The sequence below is a fragment of the Sminthopsis crassicaudata genome, chromosome 1, assembly GCF_048593235.1.
Source record: "Sminthopsis crassicaudata isolate SCR6 chromosome 1, ASM4859323v1, whole genome shotgun sequence".
NCBI classification, from domain to species: Eukaryota; Metazoa; Chordata; class Mammalia; order Dasyuromorphia; family Dasyuridae; genus Sminthopsis; species Sminthopsis crassicaudata.
The window spans coordinates 397,993,494-398,000,853 of NC_133617.1; positions in this window are offsets into that span (position 1 = coordinate 397,993,494).

A 7,360-nucleotide genomic window follows, 5' to 3' on the forward strand; every position below is an offset into this window, starting at 1 on the left:
AGAGGAACAAGAAAAGTGAATTTTGTGTAGATGTTACAAGGATGACAGGAGCTTCTTACAAACACCTGCCTGAATTGTAAGCTCCTTTGAAAAGATGTATTTTTCAAAATTAAATTTTGTGTTTCCAGTTGTCCCCTTCCCAAAACCATATTGGAGAAAGCCAACACTAGATATAGATGTAAATGGAACTGTACTATGCGTGCTATGCATAGTATACCCTCTGGAGGTAGATAACATTTCTGTACTTGATTTTGAATGTTTATATTACTCAGAATATTACTCATTTGCAGCTCTTCTAACAATATTACTGTTATTGTAAACGACTGTTCTCATGGTTCTGGCTAGTGTCATCACTCTACATTATGTCATGCAAGTCTTTCCATGTTTTCCTAAAATCAGTCTGCTCATTATTTCTTACAGCACAATAGTATTCCATTACAATCACATATCAGGACTTATTCAGCTGTTCCCCAATCAGTGGGCATCCCGATTATAAATTTCTTGAGGTCAAGAGCAGTGTCTTGTCTAAATTTTATATGTCAACTACTTCCTTTTCTTGACTATTAAAGCATTTACTATGTGCCAGAAACTGTTAAAAAAAAGTGTAAGTTTTTTTTTGTTTTTTTTTTTTTTTGTAAAAAAAAAGCCTGTCTTTCAAGATTAAGAAATTATCAAGAGATAAAATGGGAAAACATTTTTATATTCAAAGGTTCTGATAAAGGCCTAATTTCCAAAATATATTGACTCAAATTTATAAGAAGTCAAGCCATTCTCCAATTGATAAATGGTCAAAGGATATGAACAATTTTCAGATGAAGAAATTAAAACTATTTCTAGTTATATGAAAAAATGCTCCAAATCATTATTGAGCAGAGAAATGCAAATTAAGACAATAGGTACCACTGAGATACCACTACACACCTGTCAGATTGGCTAAGATGACAGGAAAAGATAATGACAAATGTTGAAGGGATGTGGGAAAACTGAGACATTGATGCATTGGTGAAACTGTGAATGGATCCAACCAATCTGGAAAGCAATTTGGAACTAGGCTCAAAAAGTTACCAAACTGCATACCCTTTGATCCAGCAGTGCTACTACTGGGCTTATATCCCAAGGAAATACTAAAGAAGGGAAAGGGAATGTGCAAAAATGTTTGTGGCAGCTCTTTTTGTAGTGGCTAGAAACTGGGAGCTGAGTGGATATCCATCAATTCGAGAATAGCTGAATAAATTGTGGTATATGAATGTATAGAGAGAACTATGGGAAATGAGTGTGGACCACAACATAGCATTTCCACTCTCTGTTATTGTTTGCTTGCATCTTTGTTTTCCTTCTCAGGTTTTTTTTTTTTTAACTTTCTTTCTAGATCTGATCTTTCTTGAGCAGCAAAATAACTGCATAAATATGTATACATATATTGTATTTAACATATACTTTAACATATTTAACATATGTGGGACTACCTGCCATCTAGAGGAGGGGGTAAAGGGAAAGAGAGGAAAAGTTGGAACAGAAGGTTTTGCAAGGGTTGATGTTGAAAAATTACCCATGTATATGTTTTGTAAATAAAAAGCTTTAATAAAAAATAAATAAACTATGGGGAAAAAAGAAAAAAAAATTTAAAGCCCGTTTTTGTCTTGAAAGAGTTTACATTCTAAAAAGGGGAAGACTTCACATAAAAAAAGAATAGAAAAATAAAGGGGAAGGAAGGGAGGTACTCATGTGGTTTAGAGAATCAAGGATGGCTTATCTAGGCTCTTCAAAAAATGAAACACAGGATCATATAAGCTAGTAAAAGAATGGCAGCAGCAACTTATGAACACAGCATTATTGACTGCAAGTCTAGTATTCTATCCACTAAATCATGCTGCCTCTTTGTCAGAATGCAGATGATAAAAATAATGAACGCTTCTTTCAGAGAAATACAGAGCATTCTTAAAGAAATTTTGCAATTCCCCAAAGACAGTTCAGTCTGCTGTCTTTGTTCTTATCAATTTTAAGCCCTGCTCAGTGTCCATTTACAGTATAGGTCTAAGACACATTTACTGATGGATTAATTAAATTGGTAATCTATCTGATTGTGTATCATAATCTAAACAAGAAGTATTACTAAACTATTTGATTTTACTTGTGGGGAAAGTTAGGCAAACTCTTTTGAGTAATTGTAGATTTTATTTAGGAGGTTTTGCAGTATTTTAGGACTTAATATAGTGAGTACAATGCCATTCACAAACAGGAACAGGTGGAGGAGCTCACCCATCTATAAGGGGTTTCTTTTTTCATTTGATGCAGCATAGAATAAAAGTACTAATTTTTTTTTACCACTTTTTTTTTTTCTTTACCACTTCTTTTTTAGTTATGAAAAACATTTTCTTTCTTTTTCCTTTAACTTGTTTAGGGTGTTATCTTTTTATGTAGATCTTGCATCCATTTTTGGTTAGTTGTAGATTGTAGTGTGGGATGCTGGTGTGAGATGCTGGTCTAAATCTAATTTTTGCCAGAGTGCTTTCCAGTTTTCCTGGCAATTTTTGCCAGAGTCTCAATTCCACAGTAAGAGTCTTTAGGTTTACTATATTCATTAACTTCTGTATGTTGTGTAACTAATGTGTGATGTTTTACTTTTTTATTAAGTAACAAATATGGTCTAAGTTCTGGTATTACTAAGAACTATTCCTTCTTTTTTTTTTTTTTCCATTATCTTCTTGCAAATTTTGATCTTTCAAGGTATCCCCTATTTTCATTCTCTCAATTGTGGATTTCATTAATATTTCATTTTTTAAAAAATGAAGCCATTCTCCCAGAGGTCCTTTTTCTCTTCTCTTCTACCATCATTTGGACATTTTCCCCAACTATCTCTTTATTTATTCCTATTTCACATGAAGATGTGTTAGGTTCTTACTAAGTGCTAATGAGATAATGAGATATTAAGTTCTTACTAAGTGCTGTCAGTACTTAACAATTCTCTAGTTCCGGCCTTTAGGGGAGTTTTACTTCTGTGAACTCCTGGGGAGGAGCTTACATGTTTAGGAGGAGCAAGTTGGTTGAAGTATTTTTTCCCAGAAGCCCATTCTCTGGGAGGATAAAAGAGGGCAGCAAGCGATTGAAAAAGAGTCTCTACAAGAGGTCATAGTTGGAGAGGCTCTCTGGAGGAAGGAGAGTCTGGCCGAGAGATTGAGTTAATGACAGCAGATCTCCTCCCAGAGGGCGATAGGCAGTTTCTGGCGACAACAGCACATTACAAAGATGCCACCCTTTTTTCTTTCAAATCTTTTAAAAAGGCATCGTTCATCTTATTCCTTTTCATTTCTCCAGCACCTCACCCCCATTATTATTTTTATTCTCTAATCTTCATGTTCTCCCTATCTACTTGCTTCTTCCCAGTTGCCTTCAAAGATATTCATGCTTCTGTTATCTTTTAAAAAACTCACATTTAATATATAGATATATTAGATTTAACATATAATTTAACATACTTAACATGTATTGGATTACCTGCCATTTAGGGAAGGGGTGGAGGAAGGAGGGGATAATTTGGAACAGAAGGCTTTGTAAGGGTCAATGTTGAAAAATTACCCATGCATTTGTTTTATAAATAAAAAGCTTTAATAAAAAACAAGGGAAAAAACCCTCACACTTAATTTGGCAATATCTTATGGAGATCATTTCTGCCTGTCCTCCCCTTCTTAGCTAAGCTCCTTGAAAAAGCCATCTACACAGAAACTATATAACTACAACTAGTTTTTACAGAAAAAAATACAATCCCAGATAATTGGAGAAATATTAATTGTTCATGTGTCAGTTGAACCAATACTATTTCATAAAAATTTCTGGGAAAACTAGAAAACATTCTGGTGGAAATTGGGAAAGAAAAATCAAAACACAAGGGAAAAACAAGAAAAAAACAAACAAACAAAAAGATGAAAACATATCCCTTGATTAATATTCAGTCTTTATAGTTCACTCTCTGGATGTAAATATCATTTACTATCCCAAGTCTATTGGAATTATCCTGAATCATCTTATAGCTGAGAAGAGCTAAGTCTAATTTAGTTGATCATCACATAATATTGTTATTATTGTGTACAATGTTTTCCTGGTTCTGCTCTTCACTCATCATCAATTCATGTAAATCTTTTCAGGCTTTTCTAAAAATCAACCTGCTTATCATTTATTGTAGAATATTTTTATATTACCTCCTCCTACCATAACTGATTCAGTCATTTCCCAATTGATAAGCATCTGCTCAATTTCTAATTCCTTGACATTACAAAAAGAGTTGTTATTTTTGCACATATGGATTTTCCCCCTCTTTTATGATCTCTTTGGAATATAGACCCAAATCTTTGCTGGCAATTTTATAGCCTTTTGGGCATAGTTCCAAATTGCTTCCAAAATGGCTGGATTAGTTCACAATTCCACCAACAATGCATATTCCAGTTTTCCCATATCCCTTCCAACATTTATCATTATCTTTTCCCGTCATCTTAACCAATACGATAAATGTTATGTGGTACATCAGAATTGTTTTCATTTGTATTTCTTTAATCAATAATAATTCAGAGCATTTTTCATATGACTATAGATAGCTTTAATTTCTTTTTCTGAAAATTGTTCCTATCCTTTGACATTTATTAGTTGGGGGTTGACTAAGATTCTCATAAATTTGACTCAGTTCTCTATATATTTAGAAATGAAGCTTTTATCACAAACATGGGCTGTAAAAATTGTTTCCCAGATTTCTGTTTCCCTGCATTGGTTGTGTTTGTTCAAAACCTTTTAAGTTTATGTAATAAAAATTATCCATTTTGCATTTCATATTTCTTTATTTTATTTCTTGTTTGGTCATAAATTCCTTATTTCTCCAAAGATCTGACAGGTAAACTATCCTTTATTCCCCTAATAGGCTTATAATATTACCCTTTATGTCTAAATAATGAATCCATTTTGACCATATCTTGATATAGGGTATGAGACATTTGGCTATGCCTAGTTTCTGCCATTTTCTAGTTTCCCCAGCAGTTTTTGTCAAATAATGAGCTCTTGTCCCAGAAGCTTTGGGTTTATCCAAAGTTTAGATTACTATAGTCATTGACTATTGGGTATTGTGTCCTTAACTTTTTCCATTGATCCACTATTCTTATTTTATAACCAATACCAAATGGTCTTGATGAATGCTGCTTTATAGATATTTGTAACTCTTAAAAGGATCATATGGGTCAGCTAAATGGTGCAGTGGATAGAGTGCAGAATCTGAGTTCAAATGCCACCTCACATACTTAATACTTTCTAGCTATGTGACCCTAGACAAGTCACTTAACCCCAATTGCTTCAGAAAAGAAAGAAAAAGATCATAGAAGATAACTTGGACAATTTTGATTATGTATATTTAATTTTTTTGCATAAAAACCAAATGCAAGTAAAATTAAAAGAAATAGCTAATTGAAAAAAAATCCTTGTAGCAAGTTTCTCTGATAAAAGTTTCATACTTAACATTTATAAAAACTTAATTCAAATTCATAAGGACATGAATCATTCCTTATTTGAGAAAAAGTCAGAAGATAAAAACAAGTAGTTTTAAAGGAAGAAATACAAATCATCATCAAATAACAAAAAACAAAACAGATTTCATCAAAACAAGGAAGATTCTAAAACAACAAAAAATTCCAAATAAGTAAGAATTAGAGAAGTGCAAATTAAAATAATTCTGAAGTGCCATTTTATACCCATCAGATAGGCAAAGATAAAAAATGAAAATGGCCATGTTGAAAGGGTTATGAGAAAACAGACACAGGTGTAGTGTGAATTGGTCTAGCCATGTTGGAAAGCAATTTGGAACTTTGCCTCCCAAAGTCACTAAACTATATATACACCCTTTGATCTAGTGATACATGTAATTGGCCTGTTTCTCCAAAGAAATAAAAAAAGGGAAAAGAACCCAAATGTACAAAAACTATTTATAGCAGCTTTTTTGAATTGGTAAAGAACTGAAACTTAAGGACATATCCATCAGTTAGAAAATGTTTGTAACACATTATATATAACAAATGAATGAAATGATATACTACTTAATGCTGTAAAAAATGATGAAAAGGATGGCTTCAGAGAAAGTTATATAAGCTGTGCAGAGTGAAGGAGACAAAACAAGAAAAATAATTTATACAATAAAACAAACTTGTAAGAGTTAAAAACTCTGAACAATGCAGTGATTAATCAGATTTCCAGAGGACAGATGATGAAGTCTGCTACCTCTCTCTTCATGGAGATAGATTATTGTTATTCATCCTTCATTTTCAGAGGATCAATGACATCATGGGATGATCTCTTGACTTGTGCATGAATTATATTTAAGTGAGGCAGAGTTGTGTAACATTACTAGTCTCATTTTCTCTTCCAGAGTCTTTGAAATCCAGTGGTAAGACTGGTGATGATGTGGGATGCTGTGAATGACCTTGACATCTTCAATATCTGACCAAGCTCTAAGCACCTGCTTCATGGCTGTTGGAACAAATTCTTCTCATCTGCTCATTCTGCCAGGGGAGGTACTCACATGCTTAGGGTTGATAATCCTCTAATTCATAGACAGGTTTGAAGTCTGTCTAAGACAGGTTATCCTCAACCTGGTTTAACCCATGTTGTGTTTCCTGGATGACTTCTAATTTAATTTCATTATTTTTTTCCTAACTCTTTAGAACAATCCTTTGGTAGTTTGATTGGTATGTTACTAAAAAATTAACTTAGGTATAATGATCATTTTTATTATATTGGCACCTCCTATTTATGAGCAGTTAATATTTCTAATTCTGAAAAGAATGTTTTATTTTTTCCCTTTTTTATTATTATTAAGTTTATAATTATAACATTTTTTGACAGTACATATACATAGGTAATTTTTTTACAGCATTATCTCTTGTACTCCCTTCTGTTCCGAATTTTTCCCCTCCTTCCCTCCACTCCCTCCCCTAGATGGCAGGCATTCCCATACATATTAAATATGTTATAGTATATCCTAGGTACAATATATATGTGCAGAACCAAATTTTGTTGTTGTTGTTGCAAAGGAAGGATTGGATTCGGAAGGTAAAAATAATCTGGGGAGAAAAACAAAAAATGCTAACAATTTACATTCATTTCCCAGTGTTCCTTTTTTGGATGTAGCTGATTCTGTCCATCATTGATCAATTGGAATTGGATTAGCTCTTCTCTATGTTGAAGATATCCACTTCCATCAGAATACATCCTCATACAGTATCATTGTTGAAGTGTATAATGATCTCCTAGTTCTGCTGGTTTCACTCAGCATCAGTTGATGTAAGTCTCTCCAAGCCTCTCTGTATTCCTCCTGTTGGTCATTTCTTAC